The sequence below is a fragment of the Pteronotus mesoamericanus genome, unplaced genomic scaffold (genome assembly GCF_021234165.1).
Source record: "Pteronotus mesoamericanus isolate MK-2021 breed Mesoamerican mustached bat unplaced genomic scaffold, CSHL_Meso_final contig_20, whole genome shotgun sequence".
NCBI lineage: Eukaryota > Metazoa > Chordata > Mammalia > Chiroptera > Mormoopidae > Pteronotus > Pteronotus mesoamericanus.
In genome coordinates this window covers 25,382,661-25,403,334 of record NW_026555085.1, presented here as the reverse complement: position 1 = coordinate 25,403,334, position 20,674 = coordinate 25,382,661, and the positions used below count along the sequence as shown (strand labels likewise).

General features: G+C 37.1%; 2 pseudogenes; both read left to right on the top strand.

Annotated features, from left to right (window-relative positions):
* The window catches only part of LOC129066844 (ADP-ribosylation factor-like protein 5A), a 62,377-nt pseudogene extending 57,135 nt beyond the window's left edge, over nucleotides 1-5,242 (top strand).
* Nucleotides 5,243-5,830: 588 nt separating this feature from the next.
* On the top strand, nucleotides 5,831-6,913 carry LOC129066843 (sentrin-specific protease 6-like; annotated as a pseudogene).
* Nucleotides 6,914-20,674: the final 13,761 nt, after the last annotated feature.

The window sequence follows — 20,674 nt, the reverse complement described above, 5'->3', positions numbered from 1 at the left end:
CTGCAAACACTTCAGGCATAGTGGCACAATGAAGTCAGCCAAACAAACCTCGGGAAACAGAGACTCTCCTGCTCCAGGGGTTCTTGGATCATTTTTCAGCCGAGTTCCTCCTGATTGGAGAGAAATGAAAGCAATGTGAAGATTTTCTGCAATGCTGAAATTCTACTAATGTTCTGAAGATCTAAGGAAATTTATTGTGGTAGACTATTTATTCATCTTCCTCAGCTCCTAGAAGAGCTTTCGGATAGTCACTGCTCTCTTATAATTTCAAATTACAACAAAGAACGATTTAGCAATATACTAAGGTTGAAGTGACATGTGGATCAGAGCAGTGGCTTTCAGTTTCCATTCATTGGTATCTGCTCTTGCACACAAAATTAGATTTGCATTTTTGGACACTCCTCCTGTTCTTGACCCGAATATATATATCTTGAATATCAGCCATCCAAATCAGAAACAGGATCAGTATTGTTTAAAGGGAAGCTGACACCCATTGTGTTAATCTATTGTTGATTAGGTAGAAAAGGAAAACAGAAGAAATATTTTTTTTAAAGATTTTATTTATTTATTTTTAGACAGAGGGGAAGGAAGGGAGAGAGGGAGAGAAACAACAACGTGCGGTTGCTTCTCATGCGCCCCGTACTGGGGACCTGGCCCATAACCTAGGCATGTGCCCTGGACTGAGAATCGAACTGGCAACTCTTTAGTTTGCAGGCCGGTGCTCAATCCACTGAGCCACATCAACCAGAGTGGAAAACAGAAGAAATTTCACGTGACAAAAAACAACAGAACCATGTCGGTCTTGTGGCTAAAGGAAGAGGGTGCAAAAAGTGTTGGGTAAGCTATTAGGGAAATGTAAATTAAAAACCACAATGAAATATCACTTTATATCTAATACCTGGCCATATTAAAAAAGACATAAAAAAACGAGTGTTGGAGAGGATGTGGAATAAACTGAACCCCCACACATAGTTGATGGGAATTTAAAATTATGTAGCTGCTTTTGAAACGGTCTGGCAGTTCCTCAAAAGGTTAATAAACATTGAGTTACCATAGGGCCCAGGAATTTCACTTGTAGGTATATACCTAAGAGAAATGAAAACACAGATCCACATAAAAATTGTACACAAATATTGATAGCAGCATGATTCAAAATAACTAAAAAGTGGAAACAACCCACATGTCTACCAACTGATGAATCAATAAACAAAATGTAAAATATCCATACAATGAAATAATTAACAATAAAAAGGAATGAAGTGTATATAGCTACAACATGGTTGGACCTTAAAAACATCATGACTAAGTGAAATAAGCCAGTCACAAAAGATCATATATTATATGATTCCATTTGTATTAAATGATAGAAATATGAAAATCCACAGAGACAAAGTAAATTAGTGATTGCCAGGGGCTGAAGGGAGGAAGAATAGGGAATGGCTGCTAATGGGTCCAGGATTTCTTTTTGGGATAATGAACATGTTCTAAAATTGGATAGTGGTGATGGTTGCACAACCTTGTGAATATAATAAAAACCATAGAAATATATATTTTAAATATATATTGCATTGTAAGGTGTTTCAATTATATGTCAATAAAGCTACTTTTTAAGCACTGGGCACTGCAAGCAGAATAAATTTTCTTTACCCAAAAGCAGAATAAATTTTCTTTACCCAAAATATCTCTCTTTTTCTCCTTATTCAGTATTTCCCTCCATGGTATGATTTCAGACTTGGGAGAGGGCTCTGTGTTCCTGAAATATCTCTTGCCCTTGCCCTATACCTGTTTCCCTAACCTTGTGAAATTATACCTTATTAACTTCACACCTTTGGCTTGAGGCGTTGCTTCTAACAAACATTCAAAATAGCTCAGAGAAAGATTTCCCATTGAGCTTTATCAGTCATGCACTGTTTCTTATGAATGAGTTTGTCAGATCTTTTGCTGACAGAGGGATTTGGTTGACAGCCAACAGAATGAGGATAAAGTGCCACAGGGTGGAGAAAGGAGGCACAGAGAAAAGAAGGTTGGGAACATGCACATTTCTATCTCAGTATTTTAACAGCATCGACCCTAGTACCTACCTGTCATTTCTAATGCTCTGACCTGTGTCCTCTTTTTGTTCCTTTTTTCATCCATTGATCCATAAAACCTCTGCGTCCTGCAGGGCCTAATTCAAAGGCTATTTATACCAAAAAAAGTGATTTCTTAAAAGTACTACTCATATTCCCATTTCCTCTGCTTTTGGTCTATATCTGTATTTTAATTTGAAATTACACTGAAAATCTTTTATTCTGCTTCATATATACCAGCTCTTCTCTTAGTATAAAAAATTTAGTTCTGTCTATATCACAATGATGAATGGGCTTTCTCTGGAGCATCAACTATAGCTGGTCGTCAGGAAATCTGTGAAAAGGACTCCAAACCTTGTCCACCCTCAGCAAGAAGTCCACTGTGGTCAGTTAGCTATGTCTGCAAGTGAAGAACATGCATATCATTCCTGACAGTTGTGCCTGCTTATGGAAACTTCTGTTATCCTCCACCTTACAATCAGATATGATTTTTAGCTACACAGCAGAAAAACTTTTCTTCATTATTTCACACCAACATGAACTGGCTTACTAGTGATTATCATTTGTTAATAATCCTAACACTATATACTCTAAAACACTATGTGATACTACAATATTTCATCTTTCCACACTACCTATATGGCCTACATCTTCTGACCTCCATGAATAAGAAAAATAATTTTATCTATATAACTTTAACATATTGTGTAGCAGACACTATTTGCTGCCTACCCAACATCCATCTCCTCACCCTTTCTACCTCCTTTCCAAAACAATTACAATGTCATTCTATTATCTACTCTTTTCCCAAGGGTCCACGGGATTCATCAAAGGGTAGCGCTGCTACCAACCAAGGAGATGAAGCTGGTTTGGATGAAACCAGGCATGACAGTCCTATTCCCCTGTCTGGGGTTGGTTTAATTATTTTATTTTATTTTATTTTAATGTATTGATTAATTGACTGTAGAGAAAGAGAGAGAGAGGAAGAAGGAAACATCAATTTGTTGTTCCACTTATTTATTCATTCATTGGCTGTCTCCTATATGTGCCCTGACCAGGGATCAAACTCACAAACTTGGCTTATTGGGACAACTTCCTAACCAACCGACCTACCCTGCCAGGCCTGCAATTGTTTTAAACTAGGAATGTGGTGCAATTCTGACAAGAGGGCTGGGGGTGGGGGGATCAGGGAAAGTTTGCTAGCCTTTTAAGACTCACAGAAATAGATGTTCTTTCCCTGGACATTGCTGTGTCTGGACATCATGCCCATAGCTGCTAATGTCATCATGCTGTGAGTTTGAAAACAAGGTTTACCCACAGAGGAGGGCAGAGAAAATGCCAGAGGCAGAGCCAGGGTCATGGCAACTGGCATCTGAAGCTGGGCCTTCTACTGGACTTCTTGTTTCAAGAGGTAATCCTGGTATTTTTTTTAGTCACTTGAATACAGATTACTGATATTTCACCCTACTTTATATATATACACATTTCAAATTAAAGCTATACCTATTTGACAGCACAGACATAAACTTTCATCACTAATCAAAATATCCTTATTCTATGTGCATGTGTGTGTAATTTCAAATGTCCTAACCCTTCTAAAGTATAGCTATTTTACAGGAATTACAGTCTTCAATTAAAACAAAGTAACTCAGACCCAGACATGCCAAAGATTACATAATTGGTTAGTGGCATTCTTCATTCCTCTAGGCCATCTGGCTTGGATCTAACTATAGCATTGCTGAATAAGACAATTAATTGATGTCCTATCCAAAAAAAAAAACAAGTGGATTCTTTGTGCCCAACATCAACCTAAGGACTGGTGATACACTTGAAACAACGTTCATCTCATTGAGCTCTTAATTTTGGGGGCAGAAACATATAGACAATTATTGGGAGAAATTATTATACAATAAAAATTGTACTATGAAGGAAGCAATCTTGAGTGTTTAAGAGAATATGAATGTGTTTAAAGAAGCCTAATCTGGACCAGGAGGTCAGAGTGGCCTTCCCCATGGAGAACTTTAAATTATGATCTGAGGATACGAAAGAAGTAGTTCAGTGAGGTGGAGGAATTGGGTGGAAAGGGTTTCAAGGAAGAACAGTATGTATGCCCTAAGGCAAGAAGGAACTTGGGTTTCTCCAGAAACAAAGAGAAGGCCAGTCTGCAGGAACATGATGTTGATGAGGATGGGGACATACCATGTGACAAGGTTACAAGGGCCTGGAGTGTTAAGAAGAACCTGAAGACATTGGAGTTTTAATTAGGTAAGTGACAAGATTGAATTTACACTTGTAAAGTATTGGAGGATAGATTAAAGCAAGGCAAAAGTGAAAGGTGTAGAAGTGATTATTGAAGAGTAGGCAAGAAACGATGGTGGCTTGGACAAAGTAATTAATTTGTCCTTCTCTTTCCTAAGTACTTCTGCCACTCAAATCTTCCTAAACCCCAAAGCAGTGCTAATTCTTATCCTAGAAATAGCACAATCCACAAACCTCTGTGGCATTGGGATTTCATTGCCTTTCAATCCAAGATAGTAGACAAGAATCACAGAGAAGCCTTTCCCTGGTAACTTAAGTGTTAGTTACAAAAGTGGTTGTCTTAAGAGTTGGGAGTCTTTCTGTGTCCATGCCCTGCACATGTTCTTACAAATTTATTGTCCATGAGATTGTGGTATATGGCTTCTCTCATGCACAAGGCTCATAACCCGGGGCTGCTCAGCCTGGATTGGAGAGTGGTCTTTCTCAGTAACACAAGATAAACTAATTACTAAGTACCTGCCTAAGTAACTGAATGGCCTAAGTTGCTACCAAGGACAGAACTGTAAATGTAAGCTGGTTAATTGTTAAGGAACAACTATCACAAATGACTGCCTTAGGCCTGCAGCCCTTCTCTTTGTTAATAATTATACACCAGTTCCGTTTTGTATTGAGGACCCTGGTGTGGCGATCAACGGGAAGCACTAGCCGCAGCGATCCACCACTGTTCGTGTCAGGTTTCCACGGGCTGTATCCACTCCTAGGCAGGGGGCACTGGCAGCCGTAGCGGGGGCTGCAAACGGAGCGAGGGGCTCCGAGAACCCTACGGCCACGGAGACCTTGCCGCCCTGGTGCGGCAGGTGCAGCTATTTCGTGGCCCAGGATGCCCAGAGACGCCTCTGTGTGTTCACCTTTGACCTCCCTTCCTGCAGCCCTTGGCTGGGGAAAGCTGCTCCGGCTGCGTGGGTGGCCGGAAGTAGGGTTATTGGCTGAGAGGGCCAGGCCCAGGAAGCACTGTCATCATCGCCGCTATCATCACACGCTCCCCCAGAGGGGCCTGAGGAGAAGCCCACGGGTAGAGCGCCTGGCCTGCTTTGGTGTGGGCCCGTGTGGGCGTGGTACCACTGCGGCACTTAAAAGTCCGAAGGCCACATCGGCACCCTCCGTTGCTAAGCCTCCTGTGGCCGGCCCAGCCTCGGGCGAGCACAGCTGCCCAGGCCCTCGCGTGTGTGCGTGGCCTCTGGGGTGGAGATAAAGAAGGGAGAGTGGGAGGAGGAAGATGCACCCAAGAGCCAAGGCCGCATGGGAGGATGACTTCTTTGGAAGTCCGATTGCCATCCAAAATTGCTACGCATTGTGGTGATTTCACCCGGGAGGCATGTGTAAGACACAAGAATGGAAGTTTAAAAACTTGAGAAAGCCACATAATTGGTTTTAACGTGTTGAGCAATAATGAGAAATTAAGTGAAAATACGTGAAGTGCAGCATTGCGTTCTGGGACCTTGATGCATGCTAATGCACAGATAGGAGTGGTAAAAATCAGCAAGCTGGAAGGAAAGAGTACCCATTTTATATCTAAACAATTGAAATTAATCCTGTATGATTAAGTTGACCCCAAGGTGTTGTACCGATAATGAAGAAAACAAGAATTTGAATCACAACTGAAGCCTGAAATTGAGAGGGAAGTACAAGAGAAATGTCATTGTAGTACTTACGTCTCCTCTGTCCTCTCTTCAAAAGTCTGTTGGACTTAAATGGTTCAGTCATTTTGTACAATGATGGTGATGGTAACAATAACAGGACTAACAGAAGAGAAAACATATCTCCTCAACTATATGATTCAAAGTGTTCTTCCCTAGAACCAACTTCTGGAAAACTAGAAGCAGCACTAAATGAAAACACCTACAGACTAGAGCGTGAACTCAAAACCATTCCAGCAGATTCAAGTTAAACACAGATATTTCACCAAGGCAAGCAAGGAAAAAAAAATACGATTTGATAATTATATTACCAACACACTTTTAAAATGTCATAAAGTGATATCTCAATAAATTTTAGTTGATCTTATATCTTCAAGCTGGAAGCTCTTTTAAACGGGTCGTTCTAAACTGTGGAAGTGCATATCCAGTAGGAAAACTCTTCTGGCTATTTTTTTAATTGAGATTTTATTAAGATATAGCTAGAAGAACCAGAAAATGATCCTATAGATATTACTTTAAATATCACTGGCCTAAGTCTAAATGGTATAATGTCTGAAAACTACTGGTAGTTTTTCTACAGATGGTACCATCAGTTTAGGAAAGGCTGAGAATAAACCTACAAAGAATAGAGTTTGGAATAATTGCAAAGAATAAATGAGTTAACAATTCCAGAAGAACAATATATTATTTTACTTTTTTCAAACTGGCCTTGATCCTCTGGCAAATATGGTATTTGAAATTATCATTACTATACTGATAGGAGACAATGTTTCTAATTTCTCTATGAAAATTCCCTTTGAAAAAGCCAACAGCAGATGTGTTGCCTGTGAAGGAAGCATCAAAGGAAAGTCTGTGCAAAAAAACCAAAATTTTCAATGTGTACCTTGAATCTAAAATACAACCTTCCACTGGTCCTATTAAAAAAAAAAATGATAGTGCATCAAGCACCTCCAACTAAGGGAGGTTGTTACTAATGAGGACCTGTACTGATTTATCTTTAAAAAAAAAAAAAGCCAGAATTTTTTTATATTATCACAGATTTTTATTTGAAGTAGGTTAATTTTTCACTGACCTTTTAGCAAGAGTTTAGCTTTCTACCAAATTGTGTATATTTGCTTTCTCTTATCAAACTATCTGGATTTTGAATTCTAATATGGCCACTTATTGTGTGACTTTTGAGAACTTACTCTGCCTCTACCTGTGTTTCCTTATTTTAAAAATTAGAATAATAATGTCTCTCTAAAAGGGCTGTTGTGATAATTAAGTGAGATAATCAGGTTGTAGGAAAAGTTTTTGGCACATGTGAAGTGTTAGTGCTAGCCTATTATGCTATTATTGTTACAGTGTTTTCAGCCTTGTAAAAAGATTGGGGGTGGTTTATAGCTGGTGGTGATAAGTTGAGCAACTACAAAACTATGGTTTCATTCATCTCCTGTAATAAATACTCTAAGTGCAAAAAATGTTATGTCACCATCACCATCATCATGTTTATTATTTTATGTGAGGATATACTTCTAGCTAATCTAAAACAACCATCAAGATGTGGTAAAATTATTGAAAAGGAACTTCAGAACTCTGTCTCACTCTTCTCTACAAAACTGACTGTTATCTGATTACTCAAAAGACCGTTACTAATAACCCCAATTCTTACCATAATGCTTAAGGCATAATTTAATGTAAGCATAAATAGCTGGGAAAGATATCAATTTAGTTTTGCCCATTATCAAGTCTTGCCAACAAATTAAAGGTCAATTAATTCTTGTCTACAATGTCAAAATTACAAAGAGTCTTATGGTGAAGATATTTCTACAAGGTGATACAGAGTATGATAAGTTAATAATGGAAAGCCATGTCTAAATCTTGCCTATTTCTTCAGAGTGAAATTAACATAAGAAATCAAATTTACAATTCATCAAGAAAGACATGGCCTATATTGTCAAAGGAATTTATTATGCATATACATGTCTGTAATTTTTTCTTTAAAAAACAAAAGAATGGACTATATTTAGGTTGAATCTGACATTAACAAATAAAGAAATTGACAAGAATGGAACACACTACCTGAAATCTTTGAACAATAGAAAACACATAAAACCTTCCACAAATATTTTAAACTCTTAAGTCAACTATAGAATATAATAAGTTATAAGGAAAACACTTCAGTACAAAATTTGAGGTAGATGCTCTTCCTTTGTAAAGCTGGCAAATATATATCACAAATCCACCAATCCTCAGCCTCACTTTCCAAAATTCTACCTCAGGTTATTAGATTTCAAAATCTACTTTAATGATCAGTTTGATGGAGCTTTACACATAGTTTTACTTTACCAGATTTTTTTAGACAGTTTTAGAATTTAAATATGATGAAATAGTAAGTAGATGCTTCTGATTTTCGTTTCCTATGTCAAACACTACCTAGTTTATTTTTATTGTGATGGTTCTGTATTGTATCATTTCATTTGCTACCTAGAAGTCTTTGACAAAACAAATACTAAAAGGTTTCTGAATTTTCTAGGATACCAATGTAGCAAACCATTTATTTTTATCCTCACCAGAAGACACTTTTTCATTGATTTGAGAAAGAGAGGAAGGCAGAGAGAGAAACAAAAATGTGATAAAGAAGCTCCTGGACTGGGGATCAAACCTTCAACCTTTTGGTCTTGCCAGCGGAGCCACACCTGTCAGAGCGAACCATTTCTAATTTATCAAACTGTTCACAGGAAATAGAAAAAAATTTCTTTTTAAGCTACCATTGTGAATTGTCATAATAACAAGTAACCAATAAATCTTAAAGCCCAATTTATTCACCTTAGTCTTCTCTGCCCTTTAATCTCATTTATCTAAACATGGGTAATAATGTTTGTTTTTTTCCCCCAGAGTTGAAAGTAAGAGACATTATCTTTCAATATTTTGTCCAAAACATCTATTTTGAGATAATAACAGCAGAGAAAGCTTAACATTAAATGATTTATATTTCTGGCGCACAAGGAAGAAATGTGGCTAAAGTCTCCAGTAATGTTCCTGCACCTTCCTATAAGGAGGAAGGCCTATAGAGACAGAACCCACAGCAAGCACCCCAGGAAATGCCGCCTTTAGCTTGACATCCATCTTGGTCATCAGTGACCAATCATGATTAACTCAGGGAAGTGTGTAAAATAAAAATTATTATAAAAAAAGAGGATGAACATGTGCCTAGAATAGAGTATGCAGCTTGATTATAGCGGTGTTTAAAAAAATTCCTGTCATATGTGCTCAGCAGCAAACCCCATCCTAATCTTGGCCAAACTTCTCACCTGTCAGCAAGAACAAAATGTTTAAAACACTGACTATTGAGAAGTAAATGCTCTAACTTCTTTTTCAGTTGTATAATATAAAAACTTAAGTAAAGCCACTATATTAGTGTCCTTTCTTTTATGACCCCAACTGGCCACATTTCATAAAATAGGACAGATAATGGATCTCAAAAGGTACAACCAGGTAGCTTAAAATCCATCAAATTCATTGCTCCAAGTGCAGAATTTTGTCCTAAATCTTAAAGCTAAATTCATCTAGTTCCAGGTAGAAGCATACAGGCTTCTGGGGACAATTCTTGTGTACTAGATGATGTTGATAGGGAGAAAAACAAATTAGGAAGTTTATCAAGAACTCTCATCATGAAGACTAGAAAAAAAGAGTAAGATACACTAAGAATAAAGGTAAAAGGATTTTTTTAAAAAAGGAACTAAAACCCCAATTAGTATTAAATATTAGGAATTAAAAATAATGAGCTAAGAGATGAGATTTGAGATGAAAAGCCTCTGTGCCAATAGACTAAAAAAAAAAAAAGGAGTGCAAAAAAGATAATAGATTTTTTTAATGTGAGTTTAAAAATTGAAAACATAAAAATATGTAGGAATAAGGTTTAGAAACAGAATTACAAACTTAAAAAGAAAATAATAGTAAAACTATAAGATAAAAGGGAATGGGAAATGTATTTTTGAAACTGTGAAAATAACTTTTAAGAATTAGAAAAAAAGTAAGCAAAAAAAATAAAACTAGCCAATTGATATATCAGAAATAAATATTTGAAATACTGATAATAACCAACCTTTCAATTTATTACTGTTCCTCTTGATCTGTTATGGATTATGGGTGATTAAAGTTTCTATTTCTTCCTGCAGCTACTGTCATTTCCAGGTTATGAATGTTGCTCTTAAGTAAACCATTTGGGTTTTAACCTTGATTGTCTCATTTAAAATGGAGATGATAATAGTACTTCCTCATATGGCTTCTTTAAAGCTCGAATGTATTAATTCCTATGCAGAGTTTAGAACACTGGGCAGCCTAGATTCAAGGAGAGGGAAAGAGATTCTTTCTTTTAATGGGGGACTGACAAAGATACATTGCAAAAGAGCAGGTGGGATGGGAAATGTGCCCCTTTTGGAAACCCAATCTGCCCCACCCAAGAATACTTAAGAAACAATTTTAACAGTGGTTACTAGAGGGGTGAGCACAAGGTTTCAGATGGGATAAGAGGGAGGGGGTAAGAAATATGTAACTTTTTATACACATAAAAAACATTATGTGAGTCTATTAAATAAAACTGTTCCAATAAAGCCATATTTTCTTTGCAAAGTAAAGCAAATATTGATTAAATGGGCAAATTTTTCCTTGGGTCCATTGGCTGCATTATCCATGCTCCCTAATTTCCATGCCCAGAAAAAATACCTCACTGCATCTTTAGGCTTATGTTTTCCAACACTATGGATGAAATTCTACCAAGACATCCCTGTATGGTTAGTCTACTCTTTAGAACCACATCACAATTCAAACATAAATATCAGTGTGTGTTCAGCATAATGTATTTGGGCTACTTCTTGTATGTTGTAGAGCTGAGGTGAGAATTTAGAAGCTTTTAATCATCTTCTCTATATATGTCATATATATGCTTTATAAATAATATCTAATATTATTTTATATACTATTAAAGTATATGTATGCTTAAATAAAATATATTAAAAACCAAACACATTGCTACTGCATGCTAATAATATCTGGGAAGATTGATAGATATTTGCTTTTTGCTCAGGCAAAATTTTGAAAAGACCCCTTCTTTAAATGTTTTTGATTTAACTATGCAGAACTCAGGGCAATACTAGCCTTCCTCTGCCCCCAACATATATGAAACAAAACCTCAAATGTAAAACCAAAACTCTGACATTTTTTTTCAGGGTAGCAGAGTAAGTAGCTGAGTTGTGCTATCACTCCCTGGATAGTACTAGCCTCTATCCTCCTGAACCTAGTTAATCCTACTCAGTTCAAAAAACCAAGGCTCCTGGGGAGAGGGGGAAGAGCCTATGAGCACATTGTAGGCCCACCCTGGCCTCTTCAAGCCTGCTTCCCAATGACCTTGTACTGACCCCAGTGCATGGTTAGATCATACTTCTTGCTGTTGTCTTTTTAACTCTTACTCAAGGATATGTTTATTGATTTTAGAGAGAGTGTAAGAGAGAGAGAGAGAGAAACATCGATGTGAGAGAGCAGCATCAATCAGTTGCCTCCCATGCGCGCCCTGACCAGGGATCAAACCCACAACCTAGGTACATGCCCTGACCGGGGATTGAAACCACAACATTTTGGAGTATGAAACGATGTTTCAACCAATTGAGCCACCTGGCCAGGGTTAGATCAAACATGTTTTGGTAGCTGGATTTCTAGCCCATTCTTTTTTTTTTTTTAATTAAAAATCCTCTCAACAGGTTTCTTAAGGATGCCATGGAGAAAAATAAGCAGTAGAAAAATCAGACTGAAATAAGCAGGTAGTGCAAAATAAAGTATGTCATACAAGATCCATCTCCAGCAAAATCAGTTTGCAATGAAAGACCACTTTGGCTCTTTTGACATGATTTGAAGATAACACATGTGTATTCCTGACTCAAGGGATATCATGTTATCCTTATTTCAGAGTATAATGAATTTGGTATATAAAATATTAATATAAACCTTGCAGTTAAAGTAGTCTCCAAAAATATATACCATGTCATTAGCATACTGAGGAAGAGTTTTTTATTTATTTTTGTCTTTTTTAAACTCATTAAGGGTGCTCTCTCAACTTACAGATGAGAAGGAAGGTCATTAGTATATGCAAAGTGTGACCATTCAGCAAGGAAATTCTTCTCTATATGTGGCCTAAGATTTCCAATGCTTCTTTTGTGGTAATATCTACCATAGCCGAGCTGCCATCTTTTCTATAGTATCTATTTTTTTTAATACATTTTTTTAAAAGCAATTTCAGGTTCAATAACTGGGCCAGTTCTACCTTTGCATTATATAATAAATATCCCATATTTTCTGATAGGTGCATTTTACCATGACAAATACAGCATCTAGTGTTGTCTTACAGCAATCCATAATCTAACAATCTCCCGAATGAACCTGGATGTTTAAAGGCTTTTTAGATACATACTGATGCAAGATCATGATGTCCTTAAAAGCTCATACAGAATTTTTTCCCTTTTCTCTCTATCTTCTCTCTTTAAAAAAAAACAATAAGCTCACAGTTAAAAAAAAATCCATCAATGTATTCTAGAAAAAGAGCCATTTGTAGGGTCTAAATGATATTTCTTTCTCTACTGCCTTCCCCACCTTGAGAATAGACTCTAACAAATATAGGAAGAAAAAAATAAATAGGTTAACCAGGAGAAAGCCCATGTCTTGTCTGTTGTAATACAATCTGATCACCCAAAGTGATTGATTTCTTACAAGAATCCATATCCATGACTCCTATAGACATCCTGCCATCCCGCAGCTATCTACAAGGCAGCTTGTACTTCTGAGGTCATTCTCAGTGCCTGAATCCCTGTGATTCTCTCAGGAAATCCAGAAATTCTGTAGACTCACATTTTTTGTGGAGTGGGGGTTCTCAGTCCTTTGTCCTCAAAAAAATAAAAAACATAAAAGCTATGAAAATGGAAATGTTAAATAAGAATGATTTAACAATATTATGTATTTTTGCATATCTCCAATACACTTTGCTCTACTCTTAAAGTCAAGGAAAACTCTTTCTCCTACAATAATTGATCAATTTCTCTCCCTCCCCCTCTTTTTGAAAAAAAATATGTGGTGGTGAAAACTGAACACACTGGCCCTTAACACAGTCAAAACAGATAATTCAAAAGAACCACTGATTATTTTTGACTGCTTAGTATAAAATACAAACTAGTCTATAACTTCTCCACTCTCATCTTGAGCAGTCTTTCCTCTCTCCCACACCAGATTCTTTCTCCTCTGCTCCAAGAAACACTGTACTGTAAGATTCCCAATACTGTCCTAAAATCAGATATATCTTCCTCCTCAAGCAAAACAAGAAAAATAAACCAGAAATGGAGATAAGTCAAAAATTCACTCATACTATGCTAATTTTTCCCCATCTATCTTGATCTAATCTTTTTTGTAACCACTATTCTAACTACTATTGTTATTAACTCCACCACTACTAGATATTATTTAGCATGGAAAAACTAAATTTTTGTCCAATTCAGTAAGCTTTGTTTGACCTAATACTCTAAGCTCTCTTTTCATATAACTTGGTTTCATTTATATGACTCCAAGTTTCATTCAAAGTTCCATTCATCCTTCTCTTCCGCTTCAAGATGGCATCAGATTAATGAGGGAGAGGTGTTACATCAGACTTTCAACCCCCTTTTCCCAACCTCTGATGGGAAATGGCGTTTGAAGATAATCTCTATAGAGTAACTGGCCTGGTCTTTTTATGCTACTCAGGTAAATATTTGATCCAAAAATATTTTTTTGTGGGAAATATGATTCACCGACTCTCATCACTGAAGTAGTTGAACTCACCCATTTGCCTCCAGTCACGTAGTATCAGAACACTACCACCTCTAGACACCGCCTCCTGCCATCCGTCCCCATACCTCCGCAGCTCTCCTCAGAGAGCACAGACATTTCCAAATGCCTTTAATAACCAGCCAGTTTGAAACCAGTATGTTGAACCTACCTAATGTGACCAAAATACAACTTTTTAAATCTCCCTTTCTTTAACATTTTTTAGATTAGGAATCTGCCCCCTGTGCTTATGACTCACACAAGCAATCCTTCAGTAATTGCAACTCACAAAACATTACAATTTAGTAAATTAAGCTAGTGTATATGATTAAAATTCAAACTGTTACTTTAGCATCTCTCCTCCCCCTTGCTGGGGCCTGAGCTAGCCACTTGCAATGGGAAAGGAAGAGCAGTGTCCTCCTCGCTCCATACTTAATCCTACTCCTTCTCTTCCACCAGTTTAATAAGCAAGATTTAGACCTTCTTCAAGGTTGGGTGCAGAGGGAGAAAGAATTAGGGAAAAGGGCATGCACAATGCAGCTACCATTGTTGTCTGGTGAGGGGCCTCCTAGGGAGGGGTTTAGTACCCAGTTCTCCTCAAAGGAAATCTCATGAGCTCCTTGAAGACTGCCTTCACCAAGAACCTCCATTTCCACCCCTTTGACATGTGGACCACTGCGTATGTGAAGCCCCTGACTTTCACAGAGGCTCCTTCAATTTAGACTTTTACTATTAAAAGATCCTTTATCCTCTCAACTTTCCATATGGACCACCATGGAAAACACTCATGCATCCTTTTCCCAATAAGCTCTAGAAGTGTTAGCCAGTTCTCACACAACCTTTACCCTGCTGTCAGAGACGAGCCCAGTTCTATGTGGTACCCAAGCCGTGGGGGTCACTTTCAAACTCTCAGTCATTCCCCTGAAGCCTCCTCACAAACTGAGCTTAAGTGAAGTAAATAGAACCCCTACCCCTACACAAATATGCATTTTCTTCTCCACAATCTCCCTATGTCTACTTTCTATACCTTTTCATAGTTTTAATATAAATGAGGGACCCTGAGATTAGAGGTCCATGAAGTATAAAATTTAGTATTTTCCATTTCTTTTGTAAACTCAATATATGGTAATCTAGCACCTCACCTTGGAATTTCACATATAGTAATTTTACATGTGTGAATCCCAAAACTTGAATTTTAACTTCCCTCCTGTTGCATACCTGCTCTTCTCTTAGACCTGTACCATCCCACGCATGTTATGCTAAGCTGAAGAGCTGAAGAAGACTTATTTTCTCCCAAGTTTCTGCCATCTTTCCAATAAGTCCAATATCCCTGGGCTGCTTCTGGCAACTGTGTGGCCGAACCAAAGTAAAGCTCTTCCACATCAAAGTTTAATGGGGGGAAGGGAATTACACACACTGTTGAATGACTTTCCCATCTCCCTCTCTTTCTGCACACAATCCACCAAGACTGGAAAGAGTGGGCTTTCCTCTAGTTTGCTTTCTGAGGGGCCGTCACTGTCTTCTCATATCCTCTCATTGAGTCTGCCAGGCTTTGTCATCTTGGAACACATTATGGTTTCTGCCACGAATACTGTAATAAGCAGCAGACCCACTGAAGAAAATGTCCTCTTCTTACATGTACTGATTCTGTAATTGCCTGAAATCTTACCCTTCAAAAAACATTTTTTTTCCCCTTCTCATGGCTATAGTAAGAAATCTGACCTCTATACTTCAGTCCAACTCTGGCTTATTAACAGAATCACATGGTGAGAGGTTTAAAATATTAATTCCTAACCTCCCAATGCCCTACCAACAGATCATTGAATCAGAATTTCTGAGAGTGGGACAGGAGATCTTACAATTCTGATGATTAGCCCTATGTGACAGCCAATATTTTCACCATTAGAATGGAAAAGCCTCAGACTTGGCTGCTGTGGATCATTTGGTTGGAGAGTTGTCCCATAACTGAAGGTTGCTGGTTTGACTCCCAGTCAGGGCACATGCCTAGACTGCGGGTTCAATCCCTAATCCAGACAGGTACAGCAGGCAACTGATCAATACTTCTCTCTTGCATCCATGTCTCTCTTTCCCTTCTGCTCTAAGAAGAATGAAAAAAAAAGTCCTCAGGTGAGGATTAAAAAAAATTAAAAGATCTCCATAGAGGCTATAAACTACTTTACAAATAGAGAAATATTAGATATAGACAATAAGAGTCCTCTGTAAGACTTTTAATATTAATTTCCCCCATATTTCCAGAATATGAAGATTCACAAACATTCTTAAAATTTTGCTACTGGGCAATAATCAATATAAACCTATTAATTAAGCCTTGATTTTTGGAAAGTCAAACACATGCTTCTATTGTACAGCAGCTCACTCAGTATTTTTATAACAATAATTTGAATTGATTTGGGGGAGAAATTTTTTATTGCCTTTTCTTCATCTGTAGAAAGGTCATAGAAAGCATTAATAGATTTTGATACAATTTTTTTTAATGCTAAAGGAATAAAAGCTGAATAGCACTTTAGCACTTTGACAAAAATAAAAAAGATGTGATTCTGACACTATAAGAGAATTCAAAATCTGCTTGATGTCCATGGGATATATAACATGTGAAAGGAATACATCCAACCTTTTTAATGCCTATGCCTCATAACATAAGTTAGAAAGAAGAGAATGTTATTATCAAGAAGCTTTTGAGAATAAGAAAGAGTCTTCATTGTATCTATTCCCAAATACACTTGCTGATTTTACACAATGACATGAAAAGAGACTTTTAGGATATAAATTTAATAGACTTCTATATCAAGAAGTTAGAACTCCTGATGCTAGCCTCTTTTGTACAAATAAACTTGAATAGTTCTAATCCATCTTAAAAATTCTTAAATCATATGCTGAATATAGTTTTAACATCAATTGTTCCTGCAAATAACATCAGGGGGGTCTTTTGGTGTTTCTATAACATATAACCACTGCTTCTACTATAGCTTATGCTTCAAAAATTAGAAGGTGAGCGCTAAATATTTAGAGGAAAAAATAGAGAAAACAGGCAGTCTTGTATTTATCCCTGGATTAGAGGAAGCCATTGCTATCTTTCCCAGAGTTATATATGTTGTATCGTAAACTTTGAGGAAGTGCTTATAAAGATATTAATTTTAATCCTATAGTTATATGGAATGATGATCTTCAAATTTATGGAAGAAACAAGTCATCTTTGCAATCTAAAATCAAGGGGAAGTAATCAGACATTTTGTTTTAGATGTTTTCTCTCTCCAAAATAACATCCTCAATCTTTTTTATGCCCATTTTTCTTGAATCAGCCTTCTCAGATCAATTACATTAATAAATGTTTCAGCTCTTCAACATCTGAGAGCATTTGTAGCTGTTTCTTCATTAGAACACTCCTGCAGCACACAAACTCAGTTCCGAGGTATTTTATTTTATCTGGGCACATTAGATTTAACACCATACCTTAGTAAATGCATATTTGAGTTAGCCTGTACTTTAAACAGCTTAATTAGAATGTAATTGCTAGACTTTTTCTTCCCTAAAAAGATGCCCTTAACAGAATTCATACAGAGTAGCAGAGATAAATGAGGTGATTCTGAACAGTTGTCAGGAGTCATGGCGACTGTATTGAAGACCTACTGTGATTTCTTGACTATGACATCAGTCTTTATTTTATACTATGACCATCAAATAAAATAACACTCACCTTAAATGGATAGATAGGTTTTATTAAGCTATCAACTCTATTATGTTAATAAAAATAGTGATCTCCAAGATTGTATCCCCACTATCAGGGGTACACATGGCAACCCAAATGAGTTGAAAATATTAAAATTCTATTTTTTTTTATAAAGAAGAAAATTAAGCTCTATCAACTTCCTAACACTTAATTTTCAGACACACACTCACATTCCCAACCATTCATGTACCAGGTGGTCACCATCACAAATAGGAGATGAGAGATCTTGAGTGAAAAGAACTGTTTCCCCATGTGGGAGGGTTAAAACTGGAGCCAGGCCTGTCTGCCGGCTTGTGGTGTAGTGTGCACAGTGGGCCTGAAGTGTGACTACTACGTGGAACTGTGGATTTTTCTAGTTTTAGTAAAATAACTCTTCTACGCTATACAAGTAATTTAAAAATACTTCTGCAAAACCAGAGATTAAATACAATACTAATAATATAAAAATGGGTGAACAATAAATATCAGAGCCTTACATGAAACTTTCTTCATAAAGCATAAAAACACTAATAATCTGGCACCAAAAATTAATTTGATTTCATTAAAAATTATTTGAAATACGGATTTGTATTTACTATTTACATTTACCCCATCTTAACTCTTTCTAGTGGCATAAACTATTAAATGATACTATCATTGATTCACAAGATGTTTTAAATAATGTATTGATTGGTACTCAACTTTGCCTTATTTTTGTGTATGTTCCTTAATGCACACCATATATTAGTATAATGGTAAATTAGTGTAATTAACATATCAGAAAATAATATATATAAAGATATTTGGGGAGTGCATACTAAAAACACTGTAGCGACAGATGTGTTACTAAAATAGTTTCTCCATCAGTGGCCTGCAGAAAGAAGAAATGTAGTAGAAAATAACAAGTAATTAACAAATAAAGTGTATGTTATACACACACACACACATTGTTGGGATGTGTTTTTTCTGATTTCATACTTATTCCAAATACAAATCTGCTTTAGGTTTTGAAAATACACACAAAGCAAAAAATAATAATTCCCACACTGAAGATTTCACTTAGGGGTTAACATTTCTAATATCACTTTTATCTTTTGTTCTTCAATGCATTTCTTCATTGCCCAATTTAGACAGAATAAGAAACTGCTCCCAAGATCTAAGAAAAACAGTCATTTGAGTGGCAATACAATTTGGTTATCCCGTATGTTTTGGGTTTTAAAGGAAGCCACGGTTATTTAATCTCAGATTAAAATATGCCCTGAGGAGCTAAGGAAGAAGTATTATCAGGAAAATATCTCGGCACTAGTTTACTGGCCATGCTTGAAACGAAGGCCCAGCCCACAATGCCTGGATGGGGTGAAGGAGTTGTCACTAATATTATTAGCACCTCCGAGGAAGATTGAGATAACAGTTGCCATCCCTGTGGGAAGACAAAATGTTATGACTAAAATACCAAACACTTTAACCCTAGAAATAGCAAAAAAATCTTTGTGATTATAAGGAAATCTAAAAACAAGGCACCTATGAGCCACTTACCACCTGATCAAACGTCTCATCCTTTTATAGATGTTAAAATATTCTCAGTGAGTTGAACTTTTCACTTTACTATGAGTTTCCCTAAGGGTAAATCTTTAGTAGAAATAATTTGAGAACTTCCCTCGCATATGAAAGCTATCTTTTCTTGTCTCCTATAATTTTAAAAGGTATTTTAAAAATGTTCCTGGGATCAGACTTTATGTGGAGCATGTCACGAGAGAGTGAATATTTATGATCAAATTGCTCTTCTAAAATGTATCATAAAATCGGGTTTATAGTAAATGTTCCTCAGACCATTAGCTGCCATAATTCTCTAGTCCTTTTCTTAGCTGTTTTATTAATAGTGTACAATCCTCATTACTACTAACTGTTACTTGTTAAATACAGACCCAGCCACCATAAGCCATTTTCTCTTCCTGCTGTCTGTTTTATGAGATACCTATAAATAGGTTCAAAACCCATCTATGTGGGATTCTTGAGTGCCCTCCCTCCTAGAAAAGGGGACAGGGGCTCCATGGCCTTGTCTGGACTTTTCCATTACTAGAACTTAGTAAGCCTCAAAACTCAGCCTGGAATGACAACTCACTTGATGAATTAAAAAAAAATTAACTGCTCTCCTGCTAACTTGCTATGAAGAAGAAAAACAAAACAAAACAAAACAGAAATTGGCATTCAGAAAGAGCAAAGAAAGTCTGCAAGAGGGAAACCCAGAAACAAAAAAGAACTCCTTTCCTTCTTCTGTAATTATTTTTGATGTCAGTGTCACCTTATAAAGTCCACTTAGTAAAACTGGCAGCAGTGGGTACGTTTTACCTTCAGGCTCTGCCATGTGCTATGGGGAGTAAATGGAGGCACCTTCTAGGGGTCTCTGACAATCCCTGAGGAAATCTTTCTGCTTCCTCACTGAAGCCCAGCAGGGAAGGCGCATGGCAGTTCAGCTGAACCAGATTGCTTATGTGATGAGGATGGACAGCAGGAGAGTGAAACCATTCTGCAGAGTGGATAGCAAATAATCAAAGAGAAGATGGATTGCAGGAACTTCAAAGACTCAAGGGACACCATCAGAAGCAAAGTGACATTGATATCAACATCTAGGAAATGATAGAGGCAGATAAATTGCTCAGGCAAGAAAAAAGAGATGGGATGACCCAGTTTAACCAAAAAGTAATTTGCTAATCACAAAGCAAAGATATAACACAATAGACTCCTCTCTCCTCTCACACACAGCAGGTTTAGTCATTATCCAGATCCGGCAGTAGACAGAAAGGGGGATCAACTCAAATGTGACTGCTGCTCAAACCGCAGAGGGCTTCTTTGGAACAAGAGCTCACCCCAAAGAAAAATTGGCAGCCAGTGCCACCTGCAGAGGAAAGATATATCTTCTGCAGGCACTAGCTCTCCAAAGCTGACAGCCTGATATATTCTGTTGAATAAATCGAAAAACTTTCAAGTGGTCTAAAAAAGGTAGTCTGAAGTAGACTGCACTGCAGGGATCCAATCAAGTTAAGAATGTCAGGAGCCTGTGGCAACATCCACACCAGGAAAAAGGCTCCCAAACTCAG